General features: G+C 41.1%; 1 protein-coding gene across 2 annotated transcripts in view; it reads right to left on the bottom strand.

Moving 5' to 3' along the window:
* MAPRE2 (microtubule associated protein RP/EB family member 2) overlaps positions 1-19,890 on the bottom strand; it is a 97,309-nt gene that overhangs the window by 62,161 nt on the left and 15,258 nt on the right. For both annotated transcript variants that reach the window (XM_077185367.1, XM_054629155.2), the window contains one exon: positions 8,777-8,838. The gene's annotated coding sequence lies outside the window, so the exon portion shown is untranslated. Of the gene's footprint in view, positions 1-8,776; positions 8,839-19,890 lie in introns of those variants that run through there.

Raw genomic sequence — 19,890 nt, 5'->3', positions numbered from 1 at the left:
GTAGAGCCACAAACTGTGGGTATTTTCCTTTAGAAAGACCAGTTATAAAAGTTACCTTTTATAGTTACTGTAGAAATCAAATAGAAATCAGAGGATTAATTCAAGATTCAAGAACTGCCTACAAAACAAGGACTTATGTTCACAGGAACAGGATTTCAAAAACCCTTGAATAAGATATTTTAAGACTAATTGTGTACTTGTAATATTAATTCTTAGATTAAAATTAATAAATTGGTTTAGTAGACATTTATTAAATCCAATTAGCTGAATCCAGCCGCTTTAAAGAGTAAACTCCCCAAATTCCTATTTAGAAAGAAGCATTCTTCAGTATACATCAAAGGATTCCTTACTTAAAACATAAGAAGTTCACACCGAATAGCCAGAACATTTTTCTACTTTCTACATAACAAAAAACTCCCGTGAGAGCAGGAAATACTTCAGTGAGAAATGGTTCCAAAGAGAAGGAATTTTTACTTCCATTAACTCCAGACTAACCCAAAATTTGGAGTTCTTTAGTGTCTGTTACCCTTGTGTTCAGTGATATCCACTGGGCTAAAGCAGAGTTTCAGACACACCTTGTGGAGCTGCTCTCATCTAAAAACCTGGAAATGCATGCTGTGATCAATAAATGCTTTGAGTAAGGATTCCTGCATCTTTAATAGTGGTTGAAAGGAATTGAGACTGGAGACTGACTCATGGCTCATTCACATGCATTTCTTTGGCTGGAGCTTTTCTAGATGTACCATTTCCACTTCCATTAGCACCGAGGGTTTAGCTAGTTTTCTAGGCTTGTTTTGTCAGAATTCAGATGTAAAGACTATGGAAAGCCAAAATAAAAACATCAAAAATCTTCAGGTAATGTGGATTCCTACATTTTTTCAGAGGATGAGAAAATTTGAATTAAATGGAAGTGAGATTAGTGTTCAACAAGAGAAGGATTTGGGATTTTCATGTTTCTACACAGTACTGTTTATGAGTGGGAAAAGTCAGAGCTTCAGACATTGGTATCTTAAACAAAACCAGTAAAACAAGTTATAAATGGTAAAAGCCTGGAAGGGCTTGGAAATATGAGAGACTAAGTCTAGCATTTATTTATGTATTTTCAGCTGTTGAGGAATCTTTAGCTTTCTTGGGGCTCAGGAGGGGTGTTTGGAAAAAGATAAAAAGGTGATAAAATCGAGTGGGAGTGGACAATCTCCATCTCTGATATACCTTCTTACTGCTCTACACTGAAAATGTTAGTGATACACTTTGAAGGTGTTTCAGTCAATTGATTTAGACCTGTCTGACCTGCCCAAGGTGCTCACCACTGCTAAAGAGGAAGGGAGAAGGCTGGCACAAGAATGTAATTATTCCAGCAGATGGGCTATTAAATTTCACTGGATCAAGAATGTTTCACCAGCTGACAAAGACTGGATCTTTACAAACTGGGATTTGAAGGGGTTACTTTGTCCCAGGAAACTGTTAATTGTCTGTCCTCCCACACCCAGCAAAAAGCCAACATAAACAGCATTACATGCTCTAGCTAGCGTTTAAAAAAATCCATTGCACATTCATGCCTGACCAGGATCAAAATCACACTGCCAAGTCATTCAGTAGTGTGTGAGTGTTTCAGTGATTGCAAGCCCCAGCCCAAAAACTTAGTGAGTGCCTTGCTGCAAAATACTCTACAGTTTCCTCAGGACCTACAGTGCACTACAAATCACTGTCTTTCAGAGCCAAGGCGTCTCATTGCCCGTGAAATTAGGAAATGCCAAGAAGTTACACAGAAAGTGGTGTGCTTTTCAGTTTGTGTGCAACTTTCTCCTTTCTCCTGATAGCTGCTTTTTATCTGGGACATTCATTGCATTTTACAAAAACTGATTTCTGTCAGCTTTCCTCATTTTACAAGCACAGAAACAGGCCCTGCTGTTATGACCAGCTTTCACAAAACACTTACTACACAAATCTGTGCAAGCATCATCCTCAGCACCACTGTGCTCCATCTCCATCCTTTCTTCCATGGGTGGCTTTTTAATCTTTTCAGTACTTCCAGCTCTGCAGCTGAGCAAATCCAATCCTTCTTCTCCGTTGCTACAACTTAATGAGTGCCTCCTTCTTTTTATCTCAGGATTTGTTCTACACCTGAGGTTTCTCTATTGTTTTTTTTTCCCATTCTTTCCCACTCTTCCTTTGGCAGGCATAATCCTTTATAGACTTGGGCAATTTCCACTTCCCTTCCTCAGCCACCTGCAGAGAACCTGGGTTAAATTGGTTTCCTTCCCTCGGACAAGTCCCCAGCATACTTATTGTGCAGCTAGCACACTGTCATTAGCTAATTACTCCTCATTCCATCCCGGCCAGAGGAATGAGCTGCAGCTCTGCCTGCTGAGCCGCACGAACCTTCACAGGCAGCCACCCCGAGAAGTGACACCTGTGTTTAAAGGCTGCATCCCAGCCGGGATTCACACGCCTCGTGTGACACATTGCTGCCATTAACACACCAAAGAGCCGAAATCCCCGAGGCACCTCAGCGCCTCTGAAAAACTAGGTTGCCAAGGGTTTGTTTGTGATCTCTAGCTCACAGAGAAATCAGGGAGTGCCTCCTCTTTGGGCTACAGCAAGTACGTGTATTACACACAACATTTTAAAAAAGAAGTTTGTCTTCCCATAGACAAATAGAGTTGCTTTCAGCTATTTCAGGCTCCTTCCCAGCCAGACACAAGCATCTGAGGAATTCTGCTCTTTACTTTCTGAGAATTTCTTACCTACATGCTTTTAAACTTGTTGTTAAGAATTTAGACCTGCAACACACTTCTAAAGTAATAGTTTCTATTTGCAAGTACTAGAGCATTTGGGAGCAAGAAAGTGTTGAGTATAATTTAATTGCTACTTAGCACAATACCCTAGCTAATCTGAAAGTTTTCTTTTTCTCACTTATTGATGGAAAACAGACTCTTTCCCCTGGCAAGTTAATGCTCATTATCATCTTAGTGTTTATGCTAAGTCTTTATTAATAAAATAGCTTTCACATGAAGAGGAAAAATAATTTTCATAGACAGCTTTAATCATCTTACACTTATATTAGTAGTCTGAACTGAAAAAATAATAGAATATGTGAAAACTGTGTCACGAAAATTATGTTGCTGACAGACATTCCCTAAGAGGACTTTTGCAGCTTGACCTATTAGACCAAGTTTCCATTAATACTTTGAGCACTTTATTAACCTAATGCTGCAAGTGCTTTATTTAGATGCTAGGACCCTACAGAAGGCTTACATAGCAATTTCTGAAACCCTGAAATTTCAAGTTACCCCAAAAAATGTTGGTTTAAAGCTATCTGGGAGAAGGCTGCTGCTGGTCTACTTTAGTGGAAGGTGCATCTCTTGAGAGCAACACACAGAAATACTGGGGGCTTGGATGGGAGAAATAAAAGAGCAAGAAAACTTTTAAGCAACGTCCAACAGTAAATTTTCCTCATGAAGTCAAATGAACAACTTTTTAAGAAATCACACATAGTAATTAAATTAATAGTACCACAACTGCTGCCACACATTTGTGGATCAGGTGGGATACCAGCAGAAGTAATACTGTATTTTATTTGAATGTAGGGAAGTAATGAAATATAAGATAAAGTTCACACCCCACTCTGAAATAGAGGGAGGGTCATTAAAAATGTACATGTCTCCATTCTGAGCAGACAAGAGCATACAGAAAGTGCATGGTCTTACTGAAAAGATAAACAGCTGGATTTACTTGCTTCCATTAACCAATGACCCACTTGTCAAACATAAGCTGTAGATTTAAAAGAGTGATTATGTGAAGCCTCTTACATTACACAAAAACGATCCTAGCTATGAAATCAGATCAAGCCTGAAAATACTTGAGCACAGTCAATATTATTCTTTTATACAGACACAAGACAAGAATTAGTTATTTGTTAAAAAACCTACAACATGATGTAAGGGTAGTTTCCTATAGTGCTTTTCAGGAGGCATTTATCCCACACATCCCACTCAGGTCATTAGTGGTGTGCCAAATCCAGGCCTTCTGTAAGAGGATGAAGTTCTAATGGAAGCCACTGTATAAACCTGAAGACAGGGGCACTGCCAACTTCCTTCTATGAGGAATGGGTACAGGGAGGCTTAAAACCGGTGCTCCCACAGTGAATGGTACCCAGCCCACAGTAAATGGTACCCAGGACATGTACCTGGCCTGCCTCATGACTCAGAGAGGATTTTTAACACAGTGTGCACACTTTAGTGGCAGATCTCCAGCTGAGGCTCTTAAGGCTCAAGCCAGCTGCCATTGACTTTGCCCCTGTGCCCCTTTGCACCTCCCACCAAAAGCCTGTTCCTGTGCCCCTGCTCCAGGCTCAGGTAGGAGCAGACATGCAAGATGCTACAGATGATTACAACATTTGGGTTTGAGTGCAACAAATTACTAGGTCCCAAGACCTGAAAACCTCTAATTTTGCCACCTTGTATTGTAACACAACAGCACTCTCCACAACAGTGGCCTTCTCATACTTGACCTAGCGCTAAACGAGTCTCTAAGAAGGTTGAAGAAGCCATTATTATAAGGAACAATTTTACTGTAAGAACAACTTATGTGTTGCTTCCACCTGACCTCATTAGTGTGCTGTGCATTGGCAGTGACTCCCACTTTACTCTGACTCAGTACACAAGGTGATTTTCTGCAAGCTGCAGATCATGGAGCAACTGAAGTGTATAAGAATCCAAGCAGTCAGCTAATGAAAACCAAAGTTTCCAACTCCAGTGATTGCAGAGAAATATTAAAATATGCTGATACTTGGAGCCTGTCCACCTCTGGATTTTCCTCTGCTGCTGGAGGCCCTGAGCACCACAGCTGAGTATCCCAATGCCTGCTGTGCAGATGCAGGCTTCAGCAGCAGCATGGGAAGAGAGGCCAGGAAAGCTCCCCAGTGCCTACCACAGCACAGGGGCACATGCAAGATTATAAATATAAAATCTAGAGACTGCTTTGAAAAATTACACAGTTATTTTTATAGCATCTACACACACTATAAATACTTTATATATCTGACAAGGATTAATATTTTTCAAGGTCCTGCATTTTATGGTTTCTTTTTCTGCTGGAGCAAAACTCAAATCATTATTTGAATCATCCTTTAATGAACATTCTCCAGCTTCTAAATGAAACATCATTGATAGGGAAGATGTAGAAGGCAATGGAAGATGACTGGAAACAAGGGTATCTTTTTTAATATATAGATTATTTTATATTATCATGGTGTCACCAGTCCTGGCATTAAGTGGCACCATTTTGTAACCTCTGAACAGCCACATTGTGTATAAAATAACAATAATAATAGGCTTCTAACACTTTGAGTACAAAAGGTACTAGTGGCAAGAAAACAGTGCCTTTTCCTTGTTACAGTAGAAAATGAGGTTTCTATTTAATAGAAGCCCCAACCACAAGGCTATGTGTTTTTGTAACTGTAAATGTATGTCAGTGCTGTTGACAGCTTCTGTGTTGGAAAGGATCTCATTAACTCTGAACAAAACCACACGTTATCTTTTTTGAAAAGCAAAGTTACATTCCTGATGAATCATCAGCTGCTTTGCTGAGCTCCTGTGGGATAATTTTTGGTATTGAGTACTGGAAAAATAAATATCACCCCAAAGTTCAGAATATCTTCAGACAGCACCATAAAAGGCTATCCAAGCTACCCAATTCCTAAGTTAAGAAGGGAATTGGGCTGGTGAGTGCACAGCCATAAACAAACATTCCATTTGGTTAACTTTGCGCCCTCAGGTTCAGGCTTCAGGGCTCTGGCTTTCTCATGTTGGATCTATAAAGCATCTGTGTCGTGTGCAGGAACAACTCCTCAACAGATGTCCTCCACTGCATTTTGGGGGACTTTATGGTGTTTCCACAGAGTGAAAATGCTTTAAAAGCACTCTGCTTAGCCCAGAAGTTCACCTATGTTACACTTCTTCAGTCTTTTGACTGAAGGAAAGTTGGAGCTTCTTTAGTGGACGTTTTCAAAACCAGCTGGGGGAAACAAGTAGCAAGGAACTGAGTGGGAAACAAAGTGCCCTCATCTAGAAACAGTGTTTATTCTGCACCAGTTCTGGTGCTGGGAGGTAAGGAGAAAGGAGTGAGAGGAAGCAATTATTTAGTCTGCCTGGTTTGGGTAAGTACATGCACCTTTATCATGAACACGCAGAGAATATTTATGTCTGCAGGGAAAAAAAAGCTCATACAGGCCTTTGCTCAGATCTGCCCTGAACACTTAATGAATTAGTAGCTCATCATACAAACATACTTTATATACACATGTAGATATATTCATATGCACACACTTCCAATCTATTTTCTTTCTCTTCCCCTACCTCACAATAACTGAAGTCTAACAAGTAATTCCTGAGCTAATGTTCCAGTAGAAACCTTGCTTTCTAATGTTAGGATGTATTGTAATTGCTTTGGTGATAGTGCATCAATCAGGGAATTGCTGCTGCCAAGAGGCCCCTTATCTGCATGTCACACATGAGAGCACCTAACACAAGAACTGTAAAATTTCTTGAATATTCCAGTATCCATCCCTCATGTTGTTGTCCATGTAACTTAATTCCACAAAAAAATACACACATTTATCAGGCTCAAAGCCACTGAAACCTGACCAGAAGGTTTCCTGAGCAAAGACTAGTATATAATAGCATGTTACAGGGATTTGGAATTGTAATAGCTCAGCTAATTCTGCAGCAATGTAATGAATCTCTGGTATTAGAAGGCTAATAACTAGATCTTCATTTGGATATATAATAGGCCATAAGGACTAAAGGATTTGAAAAGGAAAGGCTAAACAGTGAGCAGCAATCCATTGGGAATACACTGGAAAACTGTCTGTTGCTTTGCAGAAAGGGTTACACATTGCAGGAAATCTGCACATGTCAGATAAGTTTCTGCTAGACAGGTAGGATGCAGTCTGCTTTTATAAATGTCCACTTGGTGGTTGTGCACTATCTCCATGCTCACAGTTTTCCTTAGATTTCCTGTTGTTTCCAAGTGCTTGTGACAATGCCAGCATAACTGCAGTGACGAAACCTGACTTTAGGGAGCAGCCTCTGCTCCATGCCAGAGCAGACAGCAACAGATGAAAGCCTCTGTGGCTCAGCAGAGAGCACTGTCCTGCTGCCCTTCCATCTGCAACACCTTCCCAGGAAGGGTTGCATCCATGGGGGAGAACCGTACATTTTCCCAGCTCTTGCTCTGAGATGCCTCCTGTGGTCTAGATTTATTGTTTCATCCTTGAGGCATACGAGCCTCTTTTGACTAAATTATAGGCTGATTGTCCTGAGAATCTCCAAGTACACTTGATCACCACATGTCTGCTAATTGCTGTTGAAGGCAGTTTGCAATCTGATGAATCTGGACTATGTGGCTCCTCGTTCAACTGTCCCTCTCCTACTCACCTGTGTCTGCACTGGTGAACAATTGCTGGTGGCAATTCTTGCATTTATCACAGGACTTATCCTGAGTGGTTTCCCACACCTATCAGGTATCTAGAGAAATCTTTCTGCAAACATATTTAAGTTTTCTTTCCTTTTTTTCTTTTTTTTTTTTTTCCAGGGCATTACATAACCTGGAGCAACCCCCCAGTTTCACAGCAAAGCGAGTCTTTTCACTTCTAGCTGTGAAGCACAAAGTATCACTACAAAATGAGCTGCCTCCTACATCCAAAGTTAGCATTTATTTACACACTGTAACAGCTTTGCAAGCATTAGCAAAAATGCAGCAGTATGTTTTGAAAATGGAAGTTCTTCATTACACAACCTGAGCATCATTTCAGTGCCATGCATATGTTTATTCCTAGCTATGCATAAGGAAGCCCCAAGCTATTGAAAACCACTAATGCTGCAGCACATTCCTTCCAAGGGAAAAGGCAGGAATGGTATCCAGTAGAGCATGGTGAGCATTGCTAATGGTGAACCCGTTCAAACAAGAGGTTTAGTACCAGCTATCCTATGCTCGATTTTGGCAACACTGGCATTTTCTGTTTAACAGCACCGATGCAGCAGAAATGGTACAAGGGCAGCAAGTGATGGCAACTGCAGGAAGCACGGATCTGTTCAGGGCACATCCCTTCTGAAGGCTTTCTAAACATTGCCACCTTGTGGGCCTCCTGTCTGATATCACTGGTCTGATATCACTTTCCTCAGGTGACTTCCTGAGCACATTTCACAGATGCCAAGCTTAAGGCTGGATGGTTGAAGTTAAACTCCCATAGTTGGGGATCAAAAAAGGGACAGCACCTTATGAATTCTCTGGGGCATAAATTGCTAACTCCGTATTTGTGCTTCATGTAATCTGCTCTTTTTCTGTTTATCATTATGATGGCAGCACTTATAAAGTACAGAAGAGCTAACAGTTAACAAAACAAAAGCAGGGAAGGATACAATTTCTCAAATCTCCCAAGCAGAAGAGAGAAGTCAGACTCATTGACCACCTCTTTTTTTTTATTTTAAATTTCTTTCTGCCACCATTTCCTTCTAATTCCAGTGGGGGGAAAAAAACAAAAACAAAAACAAATTACTTATTATATTTATTATAAAATTATTTATTATTTATTTAAGAGGTCTGTGACTACTTGTGTAGCTTTCATCAGCTTTGTTTCATGACTACTACATAGTCAAAGAGGATGGAAAGCAATATCACTTGTAATTGATACCAAAGTTATCTAGCTACTACCTTGCATACATCAAACAGAAGTTCTTAGATAAAAAAACCACAAATGCACAAACATACTTACTTTGAGCATCCAAACACTTTCCCTGGTTGCCGGCTTGAATTGTTCCTTGCAGCAATTTGGCACTGAAAGAAAACATGAAATCTTTAGTTCAGCTACCAAATAGGAGGGAAAAAAAAAGGAAAAAGATTCACTGGATGGTCTTTGTCTGCCTTGGCTGAGCAGTGATGCAACAGTCGTATGCTGAAAATTGAAATGAGTAGAAATCCTTCATTACAATGCGCTAATTCAGCTGTGTTCACAATGGCTCAGTGTCCAACACATCTGCACAACAATCAGATGCCCCCTGATGTAGTAGCAGGTCTATGAGCTCCCTCATGCAGTGCTGCATTTAGAGTTTATTCATGATTTCCAGGCACACTGGTCTTTCTTCATCCAACCAGGCTTCTTCCGAGCACAGGCAATCAGTTATGACTGTTGTGTCATGCAACTGGAGCCTTGCTGCACTTGCCCGAACAGCTTTTCAGAAGGAAAAAAAATCTGCCATTGAGAAGCTCAGTAACTGTAATCCAGGAAAGCCTGTGGTTTTGCCAATACAGCACAAAAACGCTGGCAGTCCTTTGAAGTGTCTCACTTAACAATGAAATCATGGTGCTGCCCCCTTGTAGCAGCCACATTAAGGCCTATTCCCTTCTGTGTTCCTGGAGGGAATTGCCTATGAATGCTAAATTTGTCCTCACATCCGTTCTCTCAAGTGGTACATTACAGACTACAGAAACATGAGATGGAGCAACCATGTATAGATTTCAGCTGGTGCCCTGAATTACATACTATGGTTCTGTGGCTCAGTTTCTTAATTTGACTCCTCAGTCAGCAGGAACTATCATTCCTAGCAGGTAAATAATGGTTTACAGTCAGACCAGGGCTCTGGTTATTGCTTGTTTTGCATTCCTAGTCAACTAGTTGAGACAGCCCAGCAGGGAGGAGTATTCCAAAGACATCTATTTCTGCATAACAGCACGAAACCACACCAAACAGGATCCCAGGGGTACTGGGACTGAATCAGGGACCAAGGGATGTAAGAAGGTGAATTTAAATTCCTCAAAACCCCTGTTTGAAGAGGTGGAAAATATTAAGCAATTCTCACTATACTTCACTATCATGTGGAAAAGGTAGTCAGACCTTTAAAGATGGCTTGTCTAAAGGACTGGATCTCAGCTCCAGAAGCTGTGACTCATCCTGGCAGAGAACTTAGGAGGGCTGCTAGCAAACTGGAAGGCTGAAGCTACCTTAAAGCCAAACCAGAATGGGAATTAAACATGTTATTGTTTCATTTCGTTGAATCTCTCCAAGCCTCTTAAGCTTTGCTTTTCAATGTACTGTTTTTCCTCCATTTGTTTAATGTGGAAAGTGATTCCAGCACAGCTGAAAAACCTCAGGCATTCTATTGGCAAAAGAACAGCAAATTCATCATGGTATATTGACTTTTGGCCAAGTAGTGCCCCTGTGAAGTTAAGCTGGGATCTGACAGCACTACTCCAACAAGTGTCCCATCCATACAAGTGGGATAATGGTTAAAAGACATCTCTCACCAGGAGGTGTTGACCAGAAATTCTAACAGGCATCAGCAGTGGAGAGACGTAGTGATCCTGTTAGAAATATGACACTCAATACACTCATGGAATGTTTTCCATGCTATACTTTCTGAAGAGTGTGATATTTACAGCATATTGAAGACAGAGGTACTTAATTGTCTTCAGTATGTAGACCTCAGTTTGAGAGGGATTTGAGTAACACCACCATGCTGAATGTCATTCATATTGTCTCAAATAAAAAAATCATCATAGCACAAGTCCCTAAAACTTGGAAGCTGATTCTGCTGATGCTTGCACAGGTCAAGCCAAAGAGGCACATCTCAGCAACAGCTCCTGCCTTTCTGCCTGCAAACAGGTACTTACCTGAGCTGCAGGGAGCAGTGCAATCACTGTGGCCACATGAGATAATTGGCACTTGCTGCTGTGTGCAGCAGCACTGCCAGGTCTCCACCTGCTCCGTGAGCCATGCCAACACCTCAACCCGTCCTGCTGGCTCCAGATGCCGCAGCAGCACCAGGCAAGGGAGTGGTAGGAAACACCGGATCATTGGGGTGGAATTCAGTTGAGGTGGACAAAGGAATGCAGTAGAGGTCCTAGTCAGTGGGTGTGAGGAAGGTAAGGATGGAGAGCTGGAGTCTCCTTTGAAAGGGTGGAGGGATAAAGATGTGCAATGAAGGTGAGGAGAAAAGGATGCCACGTCCTTTTTTTTCATGGCAGGCCACGCACAGCTCTCAGTTGCAGACACTGGCATCACATCACCACTCTACAAAAGCCAGCAAGCACAATTCAGTTCCTCAAAACTCCACAGCACACAGGCTGAACTGTTTTTAATGTAGGTTCCCATCTCCTTAAAAGTCATCTATCAATACACCTGAAGAAATTCTTCCTTCCACATTGGAAAACTTAGGCAAAAGGGGTAAAATACAAGAGGATGAAGATGTAGAGGATCAGGAAAATGGAAAAGACCTTAAGATACAGAAAAAAAAAATAAAAACAATTTAAAGAGTAGTTTCAGAAAATCCTATGTAGTAAAAGAGATAAATAAGATTATGCTTTTTTTTTTTCAGGGCAGAAATTGATATTTTGCTCTATTGTGTTGTAATGCAAATATTTGCAGGTATGTGTAAAGTTACCCATATCTGCAAGTTCTCCATATTAGACTATCCATTTCCCTGATGAGTGAATTACATTGGGGGAAAACAGACCAATGTTTATCATAAAATGCTTTCAAGTTTAGCTGTTTATTAATAGAATTGAGTAGCTTTTATTAGTAACCAATGACTGTTCACATAGTGCATTCAGTTCTCCCCATCCCATCCCTTGTTTCATCCTGCTACAGATACAGTCAGGAAGTGAAAGCCAGGGGAGGGAGGTTGGACTAGTGGGCCACTGGCTTCCAGAGAGTTCCTCAGGGGTGCCTTCCTTTCCTTCACCAGCTGTGTATGCAGCCTACATTTGCCACTTTTTCAGATGCTGCTGGGTGACATATCCTGTTTGATACTAATGAGTGCTAGTGGAGGGCAGGTTTGGTAAACTTGTACAGTTCAGAGTTTATGGGACCTTGGGGTGTCCTGTGGATTCAGCAGGACTGCTGCTCTCCAGGGCTTACCTGGTCTCAGCATATGTTTTTTTCTCCCTGTGCAGACTAGCTATTCCTGCACCAACAGTGCTGAACCTACTGACACAAACTGATGCAGAAAGGGCTTCTATAATAATATCCCTGGAAATGCTGTAAAGCATTGAATTTAATTTGAATGAATATTGACCCAAAAAAAAAAAACCCAAATAAAAAAAAACAAACACCCCAAACAAAACAAGAATTGGGAAAGAGGGATATGAGAATACAAGTAGAAAGCAAAGCAACTAAATGGAAGAAGTACATCAGAGAATCTGTAGTAAACAAGGAACAGCAGCATCCAGAGGCACTTACAGTCGTAATATGAAAAGTTGTACCCATAGTTGTTAGTTTGAAGGACCAAGGAGGAAAAATTAGGACAGAATGTAATTAAAGTCATTTAAATCAAATGCCTTCTAGTTCAAAACTTTGTCTCCAGAAACTGTGTTTCCCCTGTGGGCACTGAGCCCTGTCTGCTGCTACTGTCTCTCTGCGTACTGGATGCTTTCTTCCATACTGCACAGATCTGTTTTCTTCTCCCTGCCAAAGACTGGAAATGCGATGTTGCATGAAACAATTTGTAATATGGGCTGACAGTCACTGATTATTGCCTCAAATATCCTCAGCACTTACAGAAAAAACTTCAAAACCAACTTATTTTTAGCAACTGAAAGAATTCAAGCAACCCCATGTGGCTGCTATCCAGGCATTTACTGAGTGGAGAATAGCTTGACAAATTACAGAAATGGACAAACTCAGAGTGTAAATCAGAAAACCATGTATATCACTATTTACATATGCTTTCCTGTTGAAAAGATGAACAGAAACATTAATTTTACAGCTTCCAGTGTCAAAGGAAAAAAACGACTGTTTTTATGAGCTGTGCATGAATCACAAAAACCAAAACAAAAACCCCCATTTACTTCACAATTTGGCAGATTTCTCAACTTGCTAGTAACTAACAGCCCAGCCCTGTGCTGCCTCACTGTTCCTGAGTAATTCCTCTGCATCTACTCAGGCCTCGGCTCTGTGGCACTACAGGGAAGGCACAAAGGCAAAGACCCAAAGCAAAGAAATCAAGAAACAGAGCTGAGTTGAATACTATCTCCAGCTTCAGAACTACAAGAAACCAAATCTGACCCAGAGTGCTTCACAAGGAAGGCAGTCCCAGAAGATGTGAGGTGCTGATACCGAGCATTTCCCACCTCTTTTGCTCTTCCCATTCCAAACACGGATTTGTCCCAGTGGTTCTGCTTCTCTCCAGTGCTCTGATTTCAAGTCATCTACTGGCACAAAAAAGGTCCTGGAGATTTCTTATAAGACTCTGTTTCCTCCCTCTCATTTACAAAGCAAACAAACTTTTTTTGGTCATTTACATACAAAGTAAATTCAAGCATGTCCTACTTAGCAACTTTGTAGGAAAGAGCAGGCATCCCTTTTCATGAAGACTTCTACTCTGTTTGGGAAACCTTTAGATTTTTCTTCCTATAGAGCAGTAAACCAATTTCTGTCATTTCTGCTGTCCTCTCCTGTCCCTCCTCAACTTCTTGTAAAGAGGAATTTCCATGACCCAAGTGATTTGCAGGGTTCAAAGCTCCAGCCAACTGCAGCAACACTTACATTTTTTGCAGCAGTCTGCCTGTCCTCCTCCTAATAATAAATACCTTCACTGCCTTCCTGCCTGGTAACTCTGAGACGCAGTAATTATCTTCCAACTTGGAAAGGGTGTAACAGAGCTCAGTTTGTGTGATTTTACTCAGCTAGTGTGACAGATTTGGCAAACCCTTTCTTTTGCATGACAAGCAGTGCCAAACCAGTATATCCAGCAGTAGGTGGCAGACCTAATAGGATGACCAGATGAGACTGTGTATTTATCATTCTTTGTATTTTGCAGCAGGCTGCCACACCTCAGTTATCTGCAAAAAAAATTTCTCTTTGCTCCATTTGGAGAAAACAATCTTCCTTCAATTATTTGAGGCATCCTTTTCTTTAAAATTTAGTTCAGAGTCATTGATGTCTACATTTCAATTTCTATCCCAAAACTAAAAGTCTGTCTCACTTGGCAGTGGCAGTGTCTTGACTTCTACATCCAACACAACCACCAATCTTGTTTGCATGTCTGCAGTTTGCACAATGGACTGCAGTTTGCTATTTATGCACTTCTGTATGTACTCATGTTTTAGTTTGGATTTTTTTTTTCCTGGTAGGCATTCTATCATCTTACAGAAAGCACTTGGTTTAAAAATAACTAGAGTTGATCAGGTTTCTGCTTAGTTTCATGCACTAGAATAATTTAAGCAGTTTCTTTTTAATATTTCCTTATAAACAAAATTATGCTGTGATAATGCATGTTTTATAGTGAGGAAAGAAAAGCCAGCACTGACTAAGGTTTCCCATGATGAAGAATTTGGCAATAATATTGCCTTAAGGCATTCCAGCCCTAACTGTTTGCTCCTTATTTATGTGTCTGGGCTGCTCTGCAGTTTTGCTAGAACTCTGAATCCCATCCACTCTGAAGCAGAAGCAAAAAGGGATCTAATTTCAAAGTAATCAATATTTTTTTTTCTTTTTCAGATTTAGAAAAGTAAATCTGGGACAGTTTCTGGGTTTTACAGTACCCAGCAAGGCCCCGTCAACACTGGGATGTCAGGATCTGTATTGCTGGCCAGAAACAGACACAGGGAATAACTCCACTGAGTGGGAGGGAAGATCAAGCTTTGAAAGCAGACACAGACTCCTCAGATATGGCCTAAAGACTGGGGGATACACAGAGCTAAGGCAGAACACACATCAGCCTTCCCCTGTTCAACGTGGAGGGAGTAAGAGGCACATGGAAGACAGCTAGCAGCAGCTGCTCTGCTCCAGGTCAACTCACCACCAGCCTCCAAATTGATCATTTCCTGTATTCAATTTTAGGCTTCATTCTGTAGCTGGATTTTATAGATTAATCATCAGTTTAGAAGTAAAAAGAAGGTTCAAGGGGAAGGCATTAAAATATACATTCAAAAGTTTAAAAAAAGCACAAAAAGTGCCTGTCTTTGTGTTCTGACCTGAGCCATTTTCTGAAGTTCTTTTAAAACAGCAAATCCCGAGGTTAACATGAGGAGTCCTGATAGCATAATAATAAGAAGCTGAATTATCCAAGCTGACAACCTTTGGAAATGAGCCTGCTGAACAAGCACAGTAGGAAGTGCCCAAAGAGAACTTCCATAGGAGTGTTATGCAGTGTCTGGGGGACTCTCAACATTGCTTCAGGGATATAAAATGTACCAACTTCAGCACCAGGAAAACATTTAGAAGAGCAAGTTGATTTAAAAGACAGATGTTTTAACTCAAAAAGTAACTTATGCCTGAGAAAAATGCAGGTAGATCAGTTCAAGTGCTTGAGATTAAATGGGCTGAATCCCTCACTATTGTGGGATTCCTTTTTCAGATCTCTCTTTACAGTGAGTGAAGAAAATTTAGCACATCAGAGAACATTCAGCAAAAATCTTTTAGGTGGCTTGACAGAGGGGGATGAATGCTCCTACCAACCCTCTGTTTTAACCTAGTGCTTTACTATGAGCACTTTGCCTACAAATCATCTAAACTTACCAACTGGGTGTCCTTGCTAAGTTGCAGAATTCAGTAACTTCCTTTAAAAAGTAAAAAAGTTCTCCAAAGCAGTGCAAGACCTGTGCATATATCAGACCAGAAAAGAGGTGAGGACAACAGGTCTGGAAATCAAGTATGCAAATTCTTGCCCCAGGGAAGGAATGACCTTGCTGTGTCCCAGCCAGCTGGAGACAAACTTCAAAGGAAAAAAAAAAAAGAAAGACCTGAGGGGTCAAATTGAAAAATTGACAACAAATTGAAAAATGCTCAGCAGAATGTCCTTGCAGAAAAGGAGGGCAACTCTACGGTGGGCTGGGCTTGCAGATCCAGGACAGTAATTGCTGTACTCAGGGATTGCAAAAGTGCAGTGCCTGTGTACTGGGGAGCCACAAACCAGTGACAGACACTCTGGAGCCCAGCCTACCATACCAAGATAGTCAAGGAGATGGAGGGTATGATACAGGAGAGGCTGAGAGAGCTGGGTTGCTCCAGCCTGAACATGAGAAGCTTTAAGGTGTGTGGGGGATGTATGACTGCAGCCCTCAGCTCCTAAAGGGGAGGGTGTAGGGAAGATGAAGCCAGGATCTTCTCAAAAGAACACAGACACAGCAAGAGGCAACAGGCAAGTTTCAACAGGGAAAATCCTGATTACATGTTAGGAAAAGTGTTTTCATCATGAGAGTGGTTGAACATTAGGTCCAGTGAGGCTGGAAAATCTGAATGTTCTAGATATTCAGAACTCAACAAGTTCCTGAGCAACTTGATCCGTTTGGGATAGCTTTGAACAGGAGTGAACAAGATTATCTCTTTCAACCAGTATCATCCAGTGATTCCATGCAGAAGTATCACTGCAGGCTGCTTGTTGCCTGCTTGCCTTACCCAGGAAAGAGTGAGGGTATGAACTGCAATCTCAGCCCTTTTAACAGTTCTGGCAACTTTCTCTACCTTAAATTGCTGAACAGAAAAAGGGGTTCAACTCAAAGATGTAAAAACAGATTCCAGTATTGGGGGCAATAGTTAAAGCAGCTCAAGTCTTGTAAGTTGATTTCTGTTTCAGTCATTAGATGAAAATGTATACTACATAAATATATTAATATAGTATACATTTATATTAATATATTAACGTTTGCTATACAGAATATATGTATAGTATGCATATACATTAATAAATGTATACTATAGAAATAAATTTATAATAAATAATATTTAATACATAAATCTAAAGCCAAAAGTTTTTCTCTTTACAGCACTGGTGAAGCAGGTAAAAGTTCTTGGACTCCTGCCTTGTGTGAGCAGAATGGATTACCTGCAGTCAATTATGCATGTATTAACCTATGAAGGCTTTAAGGCTATAATTTGTAAAAATGTAAACCTCTGATTAGATAAGGTGCTCATGTGACAGCTGATGGGACATTGAAGGGTGTGTAGCATCACCTCATTTGTCCTGCACAGATCATAACAGGTGCTCCCATAAACCAAAAGCCAAAGAAGTCTCTCCTTTTCATCTAATCAATCCCAACCATCCAGTTTTCCTCAGTGAAATGGAAGAGTCACTTTTCCATGGACCTATAGTGTGACAATGATCCCTGTGTTCCCATCTCTGCTGAAAGGACCATGTTAATCCTTTACACAATTTAATCAGTGGAGAGACATGGGCAGGGAGTCCCAGTGACATTGTCACAGCCCAGTGATCAAGAAACACTGGAGGAGCATGTTTTAAGCCTTCTCCAACCTGCTAAGGGGCAGATCCCCTTTAGTATCTCATGTGTTGAGTCAATCCTTCAGCCCTCCTCATCTACCAGGTGGAGGAACAGCCCACCAACACTTCACACCCTTCCACACATATTTTGACTGAAAGCAGGAGGCAATTGCTGTGCTTGGCACAGGTAACAAAATCTGGGGATTTGATAGGATTGGATCTCTTGGGGGAGTAGGCAGAGAAATACAGCTTGGTATTTATTCATGTTTCAAAGCATTGAGCGCTGATTTCCTTACCCTACCCAGGGGCAGCACCTCCTATCATGAAGAGAAGAAGAAATTCACTGACAAATATAACAGCTACCTATATTTTCAGTAAGGATCAGAAACCTGCACTTGCAAAAGGTCTGCCACAAAGTGGGGGCCTCCTGCTTGCAAAATGGGAAAGCTAAAATGCACTGAAGCTTGAGGACACTTGTACTGTGGTAATGACCCCACACAAATAATTGCAGCTAAAACTGGAAACCTGCATATTTGACAGAGGGCACAGAACCAACTGAGCTTTTCTGGCATCTAGAGTGCATGTAGGGCTGGAAGTTTCCCCATTAAGGGAAACTCAAAAATAGCCAAAGAGAGGTTCTTCAGGGCAGGACTGTATATGAAAATTGTATAAATGCCTTTTACTCCTTCAGTTACAACGGCATTGCCACCTGATCACAGCTTGTGAATTTCAAGTTGAAGGAAAAATATTCCAGTCTGTGAGATAAGAGTGACAGCTTGTTACCTTATTTAAGTACTCCATGATATGACACAATAAAGCAAAGTGATATAGGAAGGGGTTCAAAAGATGGGTTGCTAAGCCTCAACCCCTCAAGTTAATGTTCTTTTGTTCTGAAAGGATAGCCTGCATTTGAATTCTACTATGTAAGAAACTTTTGGCTGCATTATTGAGCTGCAGTATTTCCTCCAAGAAGCTGCAGTACAAAGCTCACATGAATTATTGTTTCTTCATGTTGTTCTGCAGACAAGAGCCACAGAACACAGTGCATCAGCCCCCAAACATGAACATGTGCTTCATTTACCCACTAGAAAAAAAGCCAGTTGGGAAGTTTTCAAGTTATTTTACAATATCAGGTTGAATTTAAACTTCCACAACATTCTGCTCTGCAAAGCTTTTCCTTCAGCACACTGTGTGTAAGCACTGATTTGGAAGAGTACTAAACTAATTTAAATAGTATACACAATTTAAGTGTAGATACTTTTCTCACTGCCTTTCCCAGACACTTCTGTTTTTCATTTGCTGGCCAAACCAATCAAGAAAAGTCATCACTTAAATGAAGAATCAGCTACTTTGGATTGATTTGTCATTTACATGCACACTATTTCCCTCATAGATTTATACAAAAGCCAATTTGTCACATTTAGAAGACAAAGCCTTTTAGCTTAGATTAGCAAACCTGGCAGTTTTGGAGTTTGGAAAGGTTTGGTTTTGTTTATATCCTTCTCTCATAAACCTGTCAGTACAGTAGATTCTGTGCAGAGTAACAAGTCTTACTGTTTCTTCAGAGGCACATGCAATCTGCCCTTGAGAGCCCAGCCTGTGTTAATGTTGTAGATAAGCTCTCTTCAGACTGTGGCACTTGTGGAGCAGCAGCCTCCCAGTAGCTGTTTTCCTTTGGAATGGCCAGAGTGTCCTTCAGCTGAGCCTGAAAGAACAATTGGCACACCTCCTGCCTTCCATAAACTCACACTCCTTGCATCAAAGGCTCCTGAGATGGCAACTATCAGATATTTTCAGGCATGACTGCTTTAGGAAAGAGTGCTAGATATAAAATACATGTACAAAAGGTGTTTTTGGGGCTCTAAATAAAACTTGTGATACACAGTCCTTATTTCCCAGTCATGAATTCATTTAACAAAGCCTTGCTGTTTTCATCAAGATTAGTCAGCTATTGAAAGTCCCCATAACAAGATGTTACTGAACTGAACATGCCCAAGATGAATCAAGGTAGTAACTTGTGGAAAAAATGAGCAGCTGCATAGTGTCTGCAGCTGAAGCATCCAACATTAGCTGAAAGCAGGTCTGTCTCTTCCAAACCAGTGAGCAGTTTCATGCAGGCTGGTGGTACAAGTCCAGTATTTCTCCCTTTTTGGTAGTCGGATTGCTTATTAACTCACACAGCAAAAATGTGAGCTTCAACCTACGTTTTCCCATAAAATTGATTTCCCTGCAGGGCCTATCTCAGAGTCTGCTGCACTCTGCTGCAACTCTCTTACACCCTCCCATTTCTGGTAGAAACATGCCACACCTTCCACATGAGTCAACAGAGCAGGGCAGCATCTCCTGCAGCAAGCAGGGAGGGAGCTGAGAGGGGAGCCTGGCTGTGAAAACACAGTCCATGCTTCAGCAGTGGGCAGGATGCTCAGAGCAGTGCAGCCATGGCCAGAAATATTTCTGGGAGAATGCAACGAGCTGCACTTGATCTTGAAGCCACGGGATCAGGCAAGGTCACTTCTGGTGAAATACTCACGGGGATAAATTCCAAGTCACCCGGATAGTTAGTTAGCATACACGAGACAGCTGGAAGGCTTTACAACACTCTCAAATGACTCTGTTTGGCACCTCATCAAACTAAATGCCTTTTGCCTGTCGAGAGCACCACCACATCGTTTCA

The sequence above is a fragment of the Agelaius phoeniceus genome, chromosome 1, assembly GCF_051311805.1.
Source record: "Agelaius phoeniceus isolate bAgePho1 chromosome 1, bAgePho1.hap1, whole genome shotgun sequence".
NCBI lineage: Eukaryota > Metazoa > Chordata > Aves > Passeriformes > Icteridae > Agelaius > Agelaius phoeniceus.
Note: the sequence above shows the minus strand (reverse complement) of the source record. Positions and strands in the feature narration are given on the sequence as shown.